Here is an 18,528-nt window from a genome sequence, read left to right on the forward strand (position 1 = left end):
CACACACACACACACACACACACCCTAGGTGTCTCCCTTTGCCTGGGGCAGCATCCCCAGTCCTCAAGTCTGTCTCAAGCAGTGTGGTGGTAAGGCACTTTGGCCCAGTGCCTATAAAACGCCCATTGAGAAAACACACTTCAAAAAAAAAAAAAAAGTTAAATCCTCACAAACAGCTTTTCCCAAGAGGCCATTTCTGTCACCATTACGTGTATAAATATGCTTCCCATTTCAAGCAAACTTGACCCAAGCAGCTAGCAAAGTAGAAACACTATTCATCTCTGACATGTGATATACTGATGTATGGAGAGGCCTTTAATAAGCCGTTCAAATTTATGGCGAGACTGTATGTTTTAATCACATTAAAAAATATATAGCTTTAAAGCAGTTGAGCTCATTAGCCTTCAGCCACTGAGAACGAGGCTAATAGGATACGATGTACAAGCTACTCGGTTCATACTTACAAACTCATTTACTCGTGAGATTTCCCTTTGTCTTCCACTGTGCTGTTTATGAATTTTCTTTCGAAAGCGGGCTCCCTTAAGCAATGAATTTATCATTGTGGATAACACTGCTGAGTGTTAGCTCATGTTTTACAGGGAATTGCAGCCGTCATTAACTGAAAAATAATTCCTTATCCACTGAACTGTCATATTTAGGGTGGAAGAAAAACAATTTGAAAGTTCAAAGTCATGGTGCAACTGAGGAACTGAAGCAAGTTGGCAGTATGGTTAAGAACGGCATTCAGCCTTTGTACGGCAAAATGGTTTTGTGACTTTTTGTTTCTGTAACTTGGATAAGATGATTCTCTTTTATTTTGAGTAAATCTTTGCAGGCAAGTTGGAGATAATGCAATTTGGCTTAACATCACTTTAGTGAGAATATTTGGCTACTTAAAAGTACTCCAAAAGGAAATACAAGATATTTACAATGGTCCATAATTTTTATTGTGTGAATCAAACTTAAGTGTAATGTTGGCCAAGAAAAATTAAGTAGCATCGCTAACAGAGGAGGAGGCGGTCTGATTTCAGAGGCCCGCGGTACAGCAGTAGGTGGTGGCGGGACAGTCTCAGCCCAGTCATCGCTCACACATTCGCTCCGTGAATTATGTGCCCCCTGTTTGACAGGCACATTACGGGGTACAGCGTCCCAGGGGGCCACGTCTGTCTAGACTGCTGCTCTGTCCTCCCAAGGGCATTACGCAAAGATGCTGTAGATTCCTTTCTTTGTGTCAAGCCAGTTACTGCTAAGTAAGTAGCAGGTCCCAGCCATTCAGGACTTGGAAATTCAGCAACCCCCAACGTAAGATGAACCCCTAACACGATGGCAGAAGACACAGCAAAGTCAACCCAACCTTTGCAACTTTAGATCTGCATCCCCCAGAGGGACTGCTTGCAAATCAGGAAGACAGCCCAGCAGATCTTGTAAGAAAGGAGCAGAAGACAGCTTCCTTGGGCCGGTGTGACTATGCAGACTTTAAACGCAGGGACATCCCTGTCTCACTGTGTCTTCTGTAAGTCCTGCAGCCGCTGACTTGGCTTGTGCCTCTCCTGGGGACTCACTTCCAGGCCACGTCATGGAGTGGCTGCCACTCTGTGTGAAGCGCCTGGAGCATCAGGACCTTCGAGGGTCGGCGGCGCAGGGGCACTGGAGATGGCCGTCCGGCGCTGTGGACATACAGAAAAACTGGCGGCTCAGCTGTCGCTGAAGATGAAGTCCTCCTTTTGTGTCGGAGGCAACAGAACCTGTATCCTCCGCCTTGCAGAACAGCCTGCCTAACGAGCTGGGCCTCTGGTGAAGGCCACTCCTGTCGTCTGCTCCCGCCCCTCCTCCGCTTCCTCCATTGCCCTCTCTCACATAGTCTGCACCTCACAGATACTAATAAATGTCCAGTAAGAGCTGGCATGTCTGTTTCTGAGTTTCCGAACATCAGATGCCACATCTTTCAATGGAGTCCCTTCCCCAGTACCCTGAGACATGGGCCCTCCGTTTTCTATACTCACTGTGTGAGCAGAAATGATGCTTTAAAGGCTGACAGGAAAATCTCACACAAAAACGTTTGTCATTTTGTTGGGGACATAAGGCAATATTGCTGATTTTCTAGGTTTCTCGTAGGGAGACAGATTCGAGAAATTCATCCTCTCAGAAACCAGGCACCACGAAAAACTTGCTCGAAACTTTGTTTTTATAATAAGAACCACGTGAGATTCTGCCACTATTGTTGGGTTGACTGACTTCTGTTTAGGCAAAGATATTGTGAAAAAGGAATACGGGTTTATTTATATTTTAGGTCAACAGGCTGTACCTCCATGTCTTTGTCTTAATGTGGGGCTATAGAATTCACTATTCAGATTTTCTAAATTATCTTATACAGTAACAATTCCTTAAGGGAACCTCTGAATCTTAAGACTTCTTATTCTTAGGATGCACTGCACTGGTGCCTAGTATATCACGGTGGAATTAGCGCTCTCTCTCTCTAACATGTGCACATGTGTCACCCATAAATAAAACCAGGCAGTGTGCTCATAGTGGTAACCACATATAACCAATTCTCCTTTCCCTTCTAAAGCTGCCTTAAGTGCATCTTTTCTACTTTTCAGACCTTGCTCCATGAAAGAACTACATTTTCCATTACAAACCAGCATGTGCATATCCCTTAGACATACACACCCCTGAAAGAAAAAAATTCACAGAACTCTAGTTGTGCTTTGGTCTTTCTGTTACATGCCACTAAAAAGTACTGGTCAGTTAAATCAGGTCCCAACTTTAATGGGTCACAACCACAGTTTGAAAAACACTGGCTTAAAGCAATTGTTCTCCTTCCTAAAGATAGAGAGATCCAATTAGGATCCTGTGTTATGACTTTAGCGTTTTCAAAGACACGGTTCATTCTTGAATAAACAAAGACAAAGGGACATCCTGTTACCCAGGCACCATCTGTTCTGGAGCTCAGTGAATTCTGGCTGCTGTGTTTGCTACTAATCATGCAAAATGAAGGTAACAATGCAGATTCCATGGGCACCACTGCTGCCTCTCATGCTGGGTGAGCAGATGTCTGCTCTGGGAGCCGGAGACCTTGGTCCACTCCCTCCTCCTTGGAAATCTCACAGCTTGGGGTCTTGTGCGCTCCCCCGGCCAATTCTCACTCCATAACCCCTTCTAAGAGACACTAAAAGCAGACTGAGCCAAGAAAGGCTCCAAACCTAGGATCCCTGAGCAACCTCTCCAGCCTCCCCCACTCTCTGGAAATTACCTTCTCCCCTCTTATCTTCCCAAACAAAACACAAACCAACTCACTTGTAAGATAAATACCACTGCTCCTGCAATGTAGCTTGTATGAGGATTGAAATTTTCCCATATTTACTGAACCAATTCAAAAAAGGAATTCTGTGTCCCAAATATTAGAGTGGGGGAGAATGAGCCCCTTGTGGGTGAACTTGACCATAAAGAGAAACCTATAAATTGTCATCACTTTCCATACTTCCCAGAGTGAGGTCTCTGAGTGGGAGGGCAGGGAGGGGCATGGCAAGTCCTACGCGCTTATGGGTTGTCCGTTTGCTAATATGGTCATAGTAGCACATCAAACAAAAACTGGGCCTTTAACTGTACTTTCACAAATTCACAAAAAGTACTTTTTAGGAGCAATAGTGATACTATAGGAATATTTAAACTCACCTGAGCAGCGGACTTGTATGATCCCCATTTCAGAAGTACTAGGAATAGGGCCAGGGATATAGCTCAGTGGCACTACTCTTGCCTCACAAGTGCAAGGCCCTAAATCCAATCCCAGTACCAGGTTGGTGGCTGGCAGGGGTTTGGGGGGTCAAGTACTGGGAATGAATGGGCACAGTGGTGGGCTCAGTGGTAGGCAGTGTTTGTAATCTCAGCTACTCAGGAAGCTAAGGCAGGAGAATCAAAAGTTCAAACCCAGCCTGGGCAACTTAGTGAGACCTTATCTCAAAATAAGAAATAAGACTAAAAGGTATACTAGATAATGTGGTATAGGAAGAAAATGGGCGAAGGGGTAGGGGAAAGAAAAAAGGGAATGGAATTAATATGAGAAAATGAAAAAAGTGGAAACAATGTCTTTGTAAATAGGGAGGAGGGAGGGGTTGAAGGGAGGGCAGGGGAATGGGGAAAAATTAAGAACCAAGATAAATTACATAAGGGTGCAAATTCCAAATGATGAATGTCATTATAGTGTATATCTAAAATGTACCAATAAAATTAATTAAAAATATTTGTGAAGGGGCTGGGGATTTAGCTCAGTGGTTCCACTACCTGCTTCACAAGCACAAGGACCTGAGTTTGATCCGAGTACAATAAAATAAAATAAAATAAAAATTTGTAAAAAAAAGAAGTAATAAAGGCTGGGGATACAGCTCAGCGGTGAAATGCTTACCTAGCATATGCAAGCCCCTGGTCCAACGCCCAATGCCAATGAATAAATAAATAAATAAAAAGCTAGGGATGATACTGCCTCCTAAAACTTGCTCTCCACTCCAGAAAGAAACCCTCTTTGCCAATGTACACAAACCTTACTCTACAATGCAGTCAGGGAGTTCAGAACCAGAGGCACGGGGATGTGAAAAGAGGTACTCTGGACCTGAGTGATCCCACTAACAATCATGGGGGAGATGCATTGAACGGCTGCGCTTCCTCAGCACTGGACCTGTTTTGTGGTTGACACACTGACCACGACACACTGTGCTGTTAGCTTTCCACCCTAGTTATAAGATTAAAGAGAGAAACGAGGTCACACACAGCCTGAAGCCACACATGGGTTTGCTTTATAAAATGCATGTACCGAGGCACCTTGGTTTGGGGTCTTCTGATGGACTGACAGCATTTGTGATAGGGGAAGGAGGTTATTTGCCAAATGGCTTTCTTCTCTTTCAACTCCCCACTGTCACACAGACTAAACTTACACCTTCCGTAACTAAACACTGGTGTCTGTTTTATTACATATACAAGCAAAACCTCACCCTGTCCTTGAGGTGCTTTTCGATCAGCCTTAATGCAGGGCTGGGCATTCCTTATTCGGAACTGCCTTTAGTTTCAGTATCTGATTCACTGGGCAGAAGTGTGGGGGGCCGGAGATGCAGACGGGCAACTTGGGCAAACAGTCACAGAAGCGAACTTCCTGGTGCCTTCCTTTTTCATGTTTTCCTGTTGTAGGAAAAAAACATTTTCACTTGACCCAGAGACACACAAGAGTAAGACGTCAGATGATCTTAGTGATATTCGTGACAGGCCTTAGCCAGAAGTCCTTATTCCCCAGAATAGGTCGTAGGAATATTGCTATGTACAAACATCTCTTATGTAGATCGGGAAAACAGGACTGTTCAGAGCTGGGACTGTGAACTGTGTTAGAGTTCAGCAATTTCCTGGGGAAATGAACAGAACTGTCCACGGCGACCTCAAAATAGAACACCTGCCTTGGAGGTAGTGCTGTTGCTGGGAGACAGAGATTCGGACCTGCCAGATTATTCCTGATACTACAGGATGAAACTGCAAATCCACAAGAGGTGTGCAGAGAGGGATCTTGCTTCTATGTCCTTGGTAGTGCTAGAATCTGCCACGTATTTATCTCTCTGGAGTGAAGAAGAGTTTTATGGATTTTAAGATTGTTTGATTACATGTAGCTTGCAAGAAACTCAAACATCTGAGAAGAGTTTGATAGGGCAGAGGCCACCCAGTCCAGCCCTGGAGAAGACCAGCACTAATGTGAAAATTAAGCATCTTTCTTCAACTCACTAACTCATCCACTCAGGAGTCATTTACTGTCTACTATTATATCAGTCAGAGTTCAGGCAGAACACAGGAACCACACCAATAATGTGGACAGAGGAATTTAGAGGCTAGTAAAAGACATTAACTACTCAGAGGGGCAAAGAGATCTCTAAAGAATAATGAAGAGTGGGCCACTACCACCACCCTGGCCAAGGAGAGTCCTCTAGGAAGGAACAAGCTTGAAAGAAGGTGTCCTATCAAAAATGAGGTGCAGACTTCCCTGGACAAGATGAGGCTGTGGCCCAGAGGAGGGCGGGGAATCTTGCTGAGTGCTTCAGGGAGCTTCCCACCGGAGCACAGGAGGAACTCCTACTCTGAACTTGCGGGGTGCTAGCAAAACTCATCAGAGGCTGTGCATGGCCGAGTTTCCCACAGGAAGCTACCCGCTGGGCACTGTACCATAGGATCAAGAGGGTAAGACCAAGAGTCCAACAGAACTGCCCCCTCTTCTCACGGTGTCCTTTCTGAACCCTCTACTGACAAGCCTGGCACCCTATCAACTGGTATATAAGAAATGTTTGCAGGCCAGGCCAGCTGTAGCGGCAAACACTCGGGGGCCCTCAGGCAGAAGGAACAGAAGTTTGAGCCCAGGCTGGGCAATTTAGCAACTTAAGGAGACCCTGTCTCAAAATAAAAAATGTTAAAAAGGCTGCAGATATAGCTCAGGCTGATGGCCCTGGGTTCAATCCTTTTATCACAAAATGAATGAATTAATGACTTGTTTCCAGGGTCCATCAAGTATTTAAAAAAAGAACAAGGGAAAGATGATTGGAGTAGGAGCAGAAAGGCAATAAATTAATAATAAACAGATAACTTGCACAGCAATGATTTAGATACTCTACTAAACACAGAGTATTTGAAGTTGATAAAGGGTGGCCCTTCTTCTTCAAAAGCTTATGATAGCAGTGGAGAAAATCCCAGATGAAATAGTAAATATGTTGGTTTAGTTCCTTTAAATAATGCTACCATCGGGCCAGGGATTTAGCTCAGTGGTGCCACCACCTGCCTCACAAGCACAAGGTACTGAGTTCAAACCCTGGTCCCAAAAAAATGCTACTGTCTGTCAAGCCCTCTGAGCCTCTCCGAAGAGTACTGATGTGTGTTTGGTGCTGTCTTTATGTATGCTTCTTTGCCCCTTAATTTAAAACAGTGTAACAAGCCGGGAGTGGTGGTGAACACCTGTAATCCCAGCACTTGGGAGGCTGAGGCAGGAGGATCGCTGTGAGTTCAAGACAGCCTGGGCTACATAGTGAGTTCCAGGTCAGTCTCAACTACATAGTGAGATCCTGTCTCCCAAACCTAAATAAATAAATGAAACAGCACAACATATACCTACACAGAAGAGAATTCTGAAGCCAACCCGCCAGACTTAGAATCCTGCATTTGCCGACTTAGTCACATTGGGCAAATTACTCAACCCACTGTGCCTCAGTACAGGAGGATGTGAACAGCACCAGCCTTAGGGGTTGCTGGGGGACTGAGTAAAATGGAGATGGGGAGCTATTGCCAGCGTTCTGCAACACAACATCTGGCATTCAACGAGGAGTCAAAACACATCTGATGCTGCTTTTTTAGTAAATATATCATTCGTAGTCTATAAGGAGATGGGGCTAAAATGCTATCTTAGATTCTCCACTTAGGAACGTCAGGGACCAACTGCAGAAGTCTAAGGGTCCTTCCACTGAGGCCGCCTCCACGGCTGCCTACGCCCGCCCTGCTTCCTCCCTCTCAGTGAGCGCTCCGGAGTAACCCGCAGAGCGACCTCACCTTGGTCCTGTTCCCCCGGGAACCTTGACTGTGCCTTCAGAAAGGTCACAGCAGAGGTCCCGGTAGCCCGCAACCTGTGTGTGCCTCTGTGTGCATATCATGCCAATAAGCCGCAAGAAAAGCCCACTTTCTTTCTAATCAGTGGGTTGCAGCACCCTGAGGTCCCTTGTGAGGGACACTTGTTGAGTCATTAGATTGTTCGTTCCATCTTTTGTCCTGTCTTTCAACAAATACTCGGGTCCTTGCGCTTGCGAGGCAGGAGGCGGCGGAGCCACTGAGCTAAATCCCCGGCTCAACAAATATTTTTAAGACCCAAGTATGCACCGGGCTGTACATAAAGCTCCTCTGTGGAGCGCGCATTCTAGTGAGGGGAAACATCGTATCATCATCGGTGATTTTGTTATGTTCCAGCTTTCAGACACCTTCATACAGCTTCCAAAATGTTCGCCACATCCGCCTACTGTCTGACCACCGTGCTTCCGATTTATACTTTTAATGTCAGCTGGGTCGCAGTTTTGGCTACTTTAGGCCTACAATAAGATCACCTAACACGTTCACAACATTTATTAACAGTAGTGGATGTGGATTTCTTTCTTCTTTCCTTTCTTTTTCTTTTTTTTTTTTTTGGTACTGGAGATTGAACCAAAGGGCTTTTTGTATTGAGCTATATCCCTAGCTGTTTTTGTTTTTTTTTTTTATTTGCTTTTTTTTTTTTTTTTTTGGTACTGGAGATTGAACCAAAGGGCTTTTTGTATTGAGCTATATCCCTAGCTGTTTTTGTTTTTTTTTTTAATTTGCTTGTTTGTTTGTTTTTTGACACAAGTTTCACAAAGTTGTTAAATTGCCAGGCTGGGCTCAGACTTGATACCCTCCTACCTCAGCTTCTCAAAGTGCTGGTATTGCAGGAGATTCCAGGCATGTGGCACCATATCCAGCTCCATGTAGGTTGTTTATTTATTTATTTATTTACTTATTTATTTTTAAGAATTCACATTAAGGGACCAGAGATTTAGCTCAGTGGTTCTGCCACCTGCCTTGCAAGTGCAAGGGCCCAAGTTCGATCCCCAGTACCAAAAGGGGAAAAAAAAAGAATTCACAGTAAAAGAAGCGTACCACCTAACGAAATAAACATCTGCATATCATCTGTGTCACATATACATATCGTACCTCAGGAGGCGATTTTTAGGAAAGATTATGCAGCGAAAGGTAAAATTACAACTGTAACAGGTACTTACAAAGGACAGGTACCCAGTGTCCTGAGTCCATACATAGGGAATTGAATTTACTCAGAAGTTTCCCAGAGGAAACAAACTGACAGGAAAGGTAGAGGAAGAGTTGAGTAGGTGAAGAGGCATGGGCCTCACTCCACTTGCCTCCCTGTGGCAGGGGACAGTGCAGCTCAACGGTAGAAAGCAAAGGGTGAGGGAGCCAAGCAGGAACTGAGGCCAGCCACAGAGGCAGAGAGCAAGGCAGAAGAGGGATGAGGGCGACTCCATTCTCCAACATGTGTAGGTGACCAAGTGGAAGTTGCATGCACACAATCCCTCTCTCTTCCCGCACAACTGATTTATAGCACCTCTAGACCTTCTGCCAAAGAACACAAATAATCAGTATCAGTGTTGCATGTATCTGGCCTGCCTTCAAATTTGAGGGTCTGTAAAATGTATTCCAAACTGAAACTCCAGGGGCCGAGGTTGCATTTGCTACATACTGAAATCTTTTACTGAGGTTTCTATGCATTCCCTCCAGCAGGTGGAGTGCAGGAAAATGCTTTTTATCCTAACAAATTCCCTGATACCCTAAAGGAAAGGTGGAGTTTGCCAGCAGAGCCCAGGGTGAGAGTGGAGCAGAGAAGCACTGATTATGCATTTATGTCTCAATCGCCACGTTGAAAACATCAAGCAATTATGTTTGTTATGGTTCCAGAGAATCACAATGTGAGGTTTCTGCTCAAGTTTGGGTAACTATGTTATTAATCAGCTTAATGCAGCTTAAAAAGAAGCACATTACCCAAACCTGCATTCTTCATGAGCGAGAAGCCAAAAGGCACCTTGGAAACTCTTCAGAGATGGTACTAGTTTCACAGTCAGGAAGGAACTGGCTGGCTGGAGACGTCTTAACCCAGGCATGAAAACAGATAATATAAACACGTTTACACAGACCTAGGGAAGAAAATTCAACAGCCCGTATCACCTCAGGAACTAGCTTCTTAATGCCCTATAATCCAACACTGACCCCACAGAAAGAACAAAGAAATCAAAGAGAAAGAAAGTAAATAGAGCGCTTCAAATTCTGTGTGAAATACCACAGATTCTTTATAAGAACCGCTATGAATTGATATCATTCCTTTTCTTAAGAGGATGGAGATATGCCTTCCGGATAAACAAAAAATTTGTTCCTGACTCCCTGCTATGGAGGAAGGATTGTGAAAAATATCAGAGAATCCAGGAAAAAAAAAAAAAAAAAGGACCCTATGAAAGGGTCACAACACAGTTGGAGAATGTGATAGACAAACAAATCATTAGAATACAAGTATGGAAGAGTACCTAAAGAAATATGTCCTAGAGGCCACAGTAACACAGGTGGGAGAAAGATGCTTCCCAAGAGAGTCAGGGAAAGCTTTCCAGAGAGGAGCAGATGTTAGGGTTCAAGCGTCCTGTGCTCCCCAAATGCATATATTAAAACCTAATGGCCAGCCGGGCGTGGTGGCGCATGCCTGTAATCCCAGCACTCGGGAGGCTGAAGCAGGATGATCTCTGTAAGTTCGAGACCAGCCTGGGCTACATAGTGAGCTCCAAGTCAGTCTCAACTACATAGTGAGACCCTGTCTCAAAAACAAAAACAAAAAAAAACCTAATGGCCAATGTGATGGTGGTGGGAGTTGAGGCCTTTGGAAGGTGACTGGTGCACAAGGGCTGTTACAAAAGGTCTTATAAAGATGATCCCAGAAAGCCCTCTTGCTTCTTCCATCATGTGAGGGCACACAAGAGTTTCAAAGAATTCTACTGTAGGCAGTAAAATAGGCTACTGATTGGCCGAGAGACACGGTTATTCTCAGTCTTTTATCACTAGGAAGAAAAGTCTCCTTCTTAGGATTATGAACATCAACCCGTCTTCAAAATTCAGGCTATAAATTTATACTACTACCTACCTGGTTCCACAACCCCTAGCCTCGGAGACAAACATAAAAAATAGCCTATGGTATTCTTAGCAACACCAAGTAAAAGCAAATAAAAATCTCTCTGCAGATTCAAACCCCGCCCCCCAAATCAGGATGGTTTCCCCATGCGTATTGCATCCTAACCACTAGCTCAAATTTCAAAAATTACTTGCAAAAACCTAAATGAAGGACACGATGATAGCACTGCTGAAAACTCAAGAACTTCAAAAATGGAGCAATTGGATGTTAATTATAGATACATCAAGGGTGGGGGATGTAGCTCAGTGATGCTGCTGCCTGCCTCACAAATGCAAGGTCCTGAGTTCAATCCCCAGTACAAAATATATAGATAGATAGATACATCATGAAATAAGTATCTTTAAAATGATCAAATATATTCTGGAAAAGAGATTTTTAAAATGAGAAATACAAAGGCTACCATAAACACAAGATTGACTGGCAGATTTCACTTAGAAAGGAAGCAAATAGAACTTCAGACAAGAAACAGAAATACAAGAATTTAAAAATCTAAATGGGCTGAATTTCCAGGAATGGCAGAGGATTGAAATGGTCACGAAATCCTCCCACAGACAACAAGATGAAAATTTAAAAAACAAGATAAGTTAATATAAACAACTACTGACATATTCTATAGAGAAAAATCAAGAACAGATAGAAGCAGGACAATTTAATTTCAAAAACTGCCACAGAAAGCGGTAAGAATTTTGAGCTTATGTCTTTCTGGCCTGATGGTGAAGCTGGGCTCTCAAAGCTGCAGCTGTGAAAAAATCGGGGTGGAAAACCACAGCCTCACCAACTAATGGTGCCAGAGATCAGAGTTCAGGCTGCAAAAGTAGCTAGAAATATACAGGAAAAATACTGGCAAGATGAAAAAACCACAGAAGGAGTATAAAACTGTGAGGATAAACTCTTCCCAAATCCCTGGCCAAAAGCTAAACTACACAGATGTGGTAGAACATTCTGAAAAGCCTGGCAAAAAAGTGGACAGAAAGCAGAAATATCTGCTCTTTAACAAGAGCTATGTGCATTTGTCTCTCCCCCCACCTCTCTCTCTTTTGTTTTTGATAACCGAGTGACTTGTGACTTTTTCAACATGCACAAGTCAGATGGCAGGAAATTGAATTGCATAGGCTTGAAATGTCAGAGATAGAGCTCAGAATCCTCCAAATAGCTGCAAAACAGCGAGAGAGGAACCCCAGAAGTAAGAAAATCACAAAAAGAGTATCTTCCATCTCTGTTGAAATTCTTGGCTAACCAACAAATGACAGACACAGGGAAAACTTCCAAAGGGCCAGGTAAAAAATACAGCAATGGGAAGACGTAAGAACAGAGAAAGCTACTGTGCATCAGAATAGTGACCGCATTTGCAGGTCGAGTTCAGACAAGTTAATTTCCCACTAAATCAATAACCCAGTGATCCTCAGAAGAACACAACAGAATCTAGAGTGGCCCAGCTTTCAATCAGAAGCTACTAGACAGGCAAAGACAGTTTGAAGTGTCTTTGAGTCCACACTCAGGGAAAAAGGAGCCAATGGAAACTGACTCTGAGTGGCTCCAGATGTTGGATCTAGCAGGCAATATCTTTAAAGTAGTTATTACAAATAATTCAAAAATTAAAGAAAAATACAAGATCATACTGAGTAAGTAGCTAGGGATTCACATAGAGAAATGAAAAATTAAAAATAACATAAAAAATCAGGAAAGTATAGGACTGAAAAATATTTTTTTAAATCCCCCAAATTTAAAAAGTTCACTACATGGGCCCCACAAAACGTTGAGGATCGTAAAATAAAGAATCAGTGAACATGAAACTAGAGCAATAGAGATGCCAAATCCAAACGACAGACAGACTAAAGAGTGAAAAGAAATGGGAACTTCAGAAACCTGGAAGAATAATAAGCAAATAACTAGAATTACACAGGAAGAGGAGAGAGAGAGTAGGAAGGAGAAAAAATAGCTGAAGGAATATTTGCTACAAACTTCATACAAAAAGACAGTTTTAGGGGTTGTTTTAGTTACTTTTCTCATTGCTCAGACAAAATAGCTGATATTAATAGTTAAAGGAGGAAAGATGTATTGTAGCTCACAGTTTGTACAGCTTTCATAGTTTGTACAGTCCATAGTTGGCTGGATCCAAGGCAAGATGTCATTGCAGAGGAAAACAGTTTATGGCAGGCAGAAGGCAGAATGCAGAGCAGGAGCAAGCAGTGAATAGTGAAGCAGCAAGTGACAACAGCAGCCCTCTTTCTGTCCCTTATTTTCTATCCAGGCTACCTACCGTTAGGGTGTGTAGCACTTATGCTCAGGGTGAGACAGCTAGCAGCTTACCATGAATCAATCTCAGCACACATCTTTAACCCCAGCATCACATACTCTAGACCCAGCCACCTCTGAAAAGCCCTGTCTATGACCACATGAGGCTTTGTAGGGCATAGAGACACAAGCCATAACAGGAGTGGTGTAAATGTTCTTTTCTTTTTTTTTTTTAGTACTGGGGATCAAACTTATGAAGCCAGCGCCAAAACCACTGAGTTAAATCCCGGCCCATTGTTCTTTATTTTGAATGTGATATCTCATCAGTGTCTGCATTAATCAAGACTCACTTAACTGTACAATATAAATGCGGTGTATAAAGTACACCTAATACTTTATGTAAAAATAAATGATGTCCCAGCCCAAATGAGCTCATTTTCACCCCTTTTTTCTCTTTTTCACCCTTTGAAATTTTTTCTTAAAAGATATTCACCCATTACTAAGTTGGCTTACAGATAAATGTTATTAGGTTAAAGGCATGCCCTTCTTTCCCCAGGCTGCTGGCTGATCAAGGTAACATCAAGATTTATTTTATAGGGCCAGGGATTTAGCTCAGTGGTTCTGCCTTCTGCCTTGCAAGTGCAAGGTCCTGAGTTTGATCCCTGATACAAAAAAAAAAAAAAAGATTTCACAAAAGTTACGCATATTGTCACTTATTTGCAACAAGCAAATTGCAATGAACAGTTACAAAAATAAAAAATATGTGTTTTCTTTTGTTTGTCAAAGTAAATATGTAGAAACCCTTGGGTTTGAAAAGACTATTTAATGGGACTCCCCTTGGTGAATAAAGAAGCAGCTTCTCAGAAAAACAATTATTCTGGTTTTAATTCATTAAAGGGACCCCCAATATTTTTCATAACCTTATGGGAGACACACCCCTAACAAATATTGTCTTGATATGTTATAATACATTGATCACATTGGTTATCATTGATGTTTAAGATCTAAATATATTATAAAGTGTTTGCATTGGTTTAGTTCTAAATATTTGATTGTGGTGTCTACATTGGTCACTTCAAAAGATTAATTTTTGTGGCATAAACAAAAAGGTGTTATTAGAAAGATACTTTTGATACCAAACTACTCTGAAGGGCATAAGGTTTTATATAACTGTGATACTTATTACTGCTACTTTTATGGTGTAGTAAATATATTCATGCCCTCTAACTGTATGGGTTTTACAACATATTGTTTATGGTAACAACCTTTTGATTCAGATATTTGTCTTTCTCTTATGCTCCAGCCACCTATGATAATAGGCACACTTATAAGCTGATATATTTTCCTTAGATGACATACTGTCAAAAATGGCTTCCTAGGCTGGGAGTTGTGGTGCACACCTGTAATCCTAGCTCTTGGGAGGCTGAGGCAGGAGGATCACTGAGAGTTCAAGGCCAGCCTGGGCTACACAGTGAGTTCCACAGCAGTCTGAACTACATAGTGAGACTCTGTTTCAAAAAACAAACAAACAAAAAATAGCTTCCTAGATAAGAGCCTTTTTCATGCATTTTTTTGGGGGAGCATGTCTAACAATGGCTATTTTATACTAAGATACACATTAAGTATATCACTGATTCAAAACCTTTTTCTTTTAACATCCTACAGGGATTCAACCACTAGAACAACCATGATTGGCAATAATAACGGTCTCGCACCTATATTTTTACCCAAATTCTTAATACCCAGGTAAAATTGTATAGTGGCATTCACTACTCTTATTACAATACCAATGCTATTGATATCCTCTTCTGAATGTTCAACAACTAAAGTTTAGAGACTAGAACTAGAAAGGTAACTGGGCTAAGAAGACAGCCATCACCCCACTGGTACCATGCAGCCAACTGTAAGCCATTTTTAACTTCTGCTTTAGCTTCCTCATTACCTTTGCATTCCAAGTCCATCAAAGTACATCCAGTCTCTTAGGCTATTAAAGGGTTTCATTTAAAGTAAACAGTGTTACTGTGCTCAGGGTGTTAATGACATAATACTGAGGACTGCCAGGGTTGACCTAAGCCAATTTTATTATAATATTAATAAAATATGCACAAGTATATAAAACTAGGTATAAACTTCTTATGTGTATAGTTCTTACACCCTATTAAACCTAACAGATGCATAAATATACATGGAATTTATTTAGAAATTAAAAACAAAATTACATGAGGCAAGAGAACCACCCGCTGCAGGCTCAAGGCCAGCCTGATCTACACAGCAAGACCCTATCTAAAAAACAGACAGACAAACAAAAGCCCACAAAATCACAATGCCGATAAAATCCAAAATATTGACAAAACTGTGATGAAATGTGTATCCTTTCATCAGCAGGCAGACACCAGGGTTCACAGAAACTGGAATCCTATAAATCGGCTGTGTATTTTCTGCTGTGCTGTGGGAAACCAGCTCAGAGACGCAGAAGGAAGGGTCTAGAATCAAACCTAGGCTGAACCCCAGTGGCTCTATCTGCTGTCTTGTTATACAGAGTAGCAAGAGCACTTTGGCGAGGAGCAGCTACGAGGATTTGATGCAGAATGTAAGGAAAGCCCAGGGCCAAGCCCACTTTAACTTGTTCCTTTGCTGTTGCTGAAATTTGGTTTGCTTCAGTGCCAGGGTTCAAACCCAGAGCCTCACACTTACTAGACAAGAGCTCTACCACTGAGCTACATGTCTGGGCCTTTTCCATTATTTTCAGTTTTTTTGGATTTTTTTTCCCCCTTTTTTGTACTGGGGATCGAACTCTGGTCTTTGCACTTGTGAGGCAGGCGGTGGACTTTTCCATTATTTTTGAAAGGCAAACTGATTTAATGAAGCATCCCAAAATACAACATCAGCAAATTTTCCATTCAAAGAAAAAAATCTGATGACCTTAGGACACAAAGATGGTTCTGTGTTTCCATCTGCAAGAAAGGGTCCTGAGTTTAGTGTGGCTCAGGCCTCACACCTATGATGGGACGTTACCGGCCCTGCCCGGTCCCTGTGTGAGCTCAGACCTGGGGACTGAAGGGGGTGTGGCCCAACACATGAGGGATTTAGGATAAGTTTGCAGTGCTTTTGAAAGCTCCTCCCCACAACACAAACATCTCACAGAACTCTGACGTGCCAGTGTACCTGTGGGAACTGATTTGGCTATATTACACACACACACACACACACACACCCCACTTATTAAACTCTGACATCAATTATTTCTAGATGTTAGTTAGAGAAATACAGAACACATCCTGAGGTCCCGTTCTTACATTTTGTTGTAGCCTCTTGGAAAAGAAGGATTTTAAACCAGTGAGAATCTACGGCTTGGTGGAAGGCTATGGCAGGGTGTGGGTAAAAGGAAGGATTTGTTACACTTTAGGGGCAAAAGAGTGCTTATAAACATTAAAGAAAAAAAAATATATATATACACCCACTATCACACACGTGCAGTGGTGCATGCCTATAATCCCAGAATGCCCAGCCTGAGCAACTCGACAGTTTAGCAAGAACTTATTTGAAAAACAAAAGGCCTAGGGATGGAGCTCAGTGTGAAGGCCCTGGGTTCAATGCCCAGTAATGGAAAAAGAAAATGCAGCCCACCCTATATTCAGTCTACAAAGACAGAAAAGTCAGCTGCACAAAATAATAATCTTATAATTTTAGTTTCTGCTGCAATTTGTGAAAAGCAAGGCTAGACTGAACTTGAATCTTCACGGTGCTTATCAAGGGAAATTTAACAGGCAAACTAGCAACACTAGAGGAGCAATTTTTCAGTACTGCAAAAATGAACAAACAAAAAACCCAACTACTTGGTTGGGGGTGTAGCTTCACGGGAGGGCACGGGACTGCCATGAACACGGCCCTGGTTCAATCCCCAGCACCGCAAAACAAACAAAGACCCCTACTTTTTAATGACTCCAGCCCCTACTGTATACAAATGGAGCTACTTAAAAATAAATTATAAATGTTTGTTAATAAAGAAAGTCTATGAAATCCCTTTCCAACAAAAGGACATCCTTTTCCAGACCTGTTATAGTTCAGACTAGTCTTACTGCTAGTTATTCTCAAGAGACAAGGAATTAGCTGAGCTCTTGGCTGGGTAGGTTAAGAGTGCACTACAAATGAAGTAAATGCTGCAGAGTTAACTTTCCACATGCCACTCTCTGCTTCTATCCTTATGTCTTCTAATGTCTAGCAAATTCTGGACATGCAAAACAAAGGCCAGAGATAGGATCACTGAGAGGCTTAACAAAGATCACCTTCTGACTGTTGCAGACCACAACACCTTGGTCTTCACCCCAAGGGGCCCTGCCCCATAGCTGAGCTGTGACCCTCTGCCTCTTCCTCCCAGGATACTGATGCCACTAATGAACAAACTTTGATGGAATTCCTCACACCCTTTAAGAATGCAAAGGGCAATGATTAGATTCAGGCAGAATACCAGATTCTTAGAAACTAGAATCTCCCCTCCCCTCCCAGTTTAAATTAACATGAGGAGAGGCAGAAGAATTGGAAGAAGGAGCTCAAAAAACACTTGTGTGACAGAGTACTCAGAACCATTATACACAGTGACCAATGGTGGAAATGACCCAAGTTTTATCAGTGGATAAAGAGTAAACAAAAAGCAGCAATTACATACAATGGGAAATTACTTGGCCATGATAGAGAATGATGTGCAAGGGCCGCACAATACTAGGTGAACTTTGAAAACACTATGCTAAGTGAAATAGACCAGATTAAAAAATCAACTATTGTATGAATCCATTTATAAGAGTTACCCAGAGTAGGCAAATTCATAAAGGCAGAAAGTAGACTAAAGCTTGCCAGGGGCTAGAGGAAATGGGACGTTATTGCTTAATGGTTACACAGTTTCTGTTTGGGGCAATGAAAAGGTTTTAGAAACAGAAAATAGTGATGATTTCACAACAGGGCAAATAAACTAATACACTGACGTGTATACTTAAAAAATGGGTGAAGGAGCTGGGTGCGGTAGTGCATGAGTATAATTCCGTCCACTTGGGAGACTGAGGCAGAAGGATTACAACTTTAAGGCCAACCTGGGCAACTTTGTGAGAACTTGTCTTAAAAAAATAAAAAAGATACACGAGCCCCAGTCCTCAGCACCAGAAAAAACAATTAAAGAAACAAATTCTTTCCTTTCTTTTCTCTTTTGTCTTTCTTCTTTTCTTTCTGTTCTTTCTTTTCTTTCTTTCTATCTACCTATGTACCTATCTCTCCATAACCTTTTTAAAAATCAGGGACTCAAATCACTGGAAACAATCCAAATGTCCTTCAATGGATGACTAAATACAAAAACTGCAGCAATGTGAAATAAACTATTGTTACGTACAACTTGGATTAATTGCAGGGCCATTATGCTGGGTGAAAGAAGCCAGTCACACCAAGCTGACTTATTGGATGATTTCATTTATATCACATGCTCAAAATGGGATGGAGGGGCCAGAGATTTAGCTCAGTGGTTCCGCTGCCTGCTTCACAAGCACAAG

General features: G+C 42.2%; 1 long non-coding RNA gene across 1 annotated transcript in view; it reads right to left on the reverse strand.

Moving 5' to 3' along the window:
- The window catches only part of LOC104855116, a 256,124-nt gene that overhangs the window by 133,965 nt on the left and 103,631 nt on the right, over positions 1-18,528 (reverse strand). The window lies entirely within an intron of this gene.

The sequence above is a fragment of the Fukomys damarensis genome, unplaced genomic scaffold (genome assembly GCF_012274545.1).
Source record: "Fukomys damarensis isolate Sample0158 unplaced genomic scaffold, DMR_v1.0_HiC HiC_scaffold_3, whole genome shotgun sequence".
NCBI classification, from domain to species: Eukaryota; Metazoa; Chordata; class Mammalia; order Rodentia; family Bathyergidae; genus Fukomys; species Fukomys damarensis.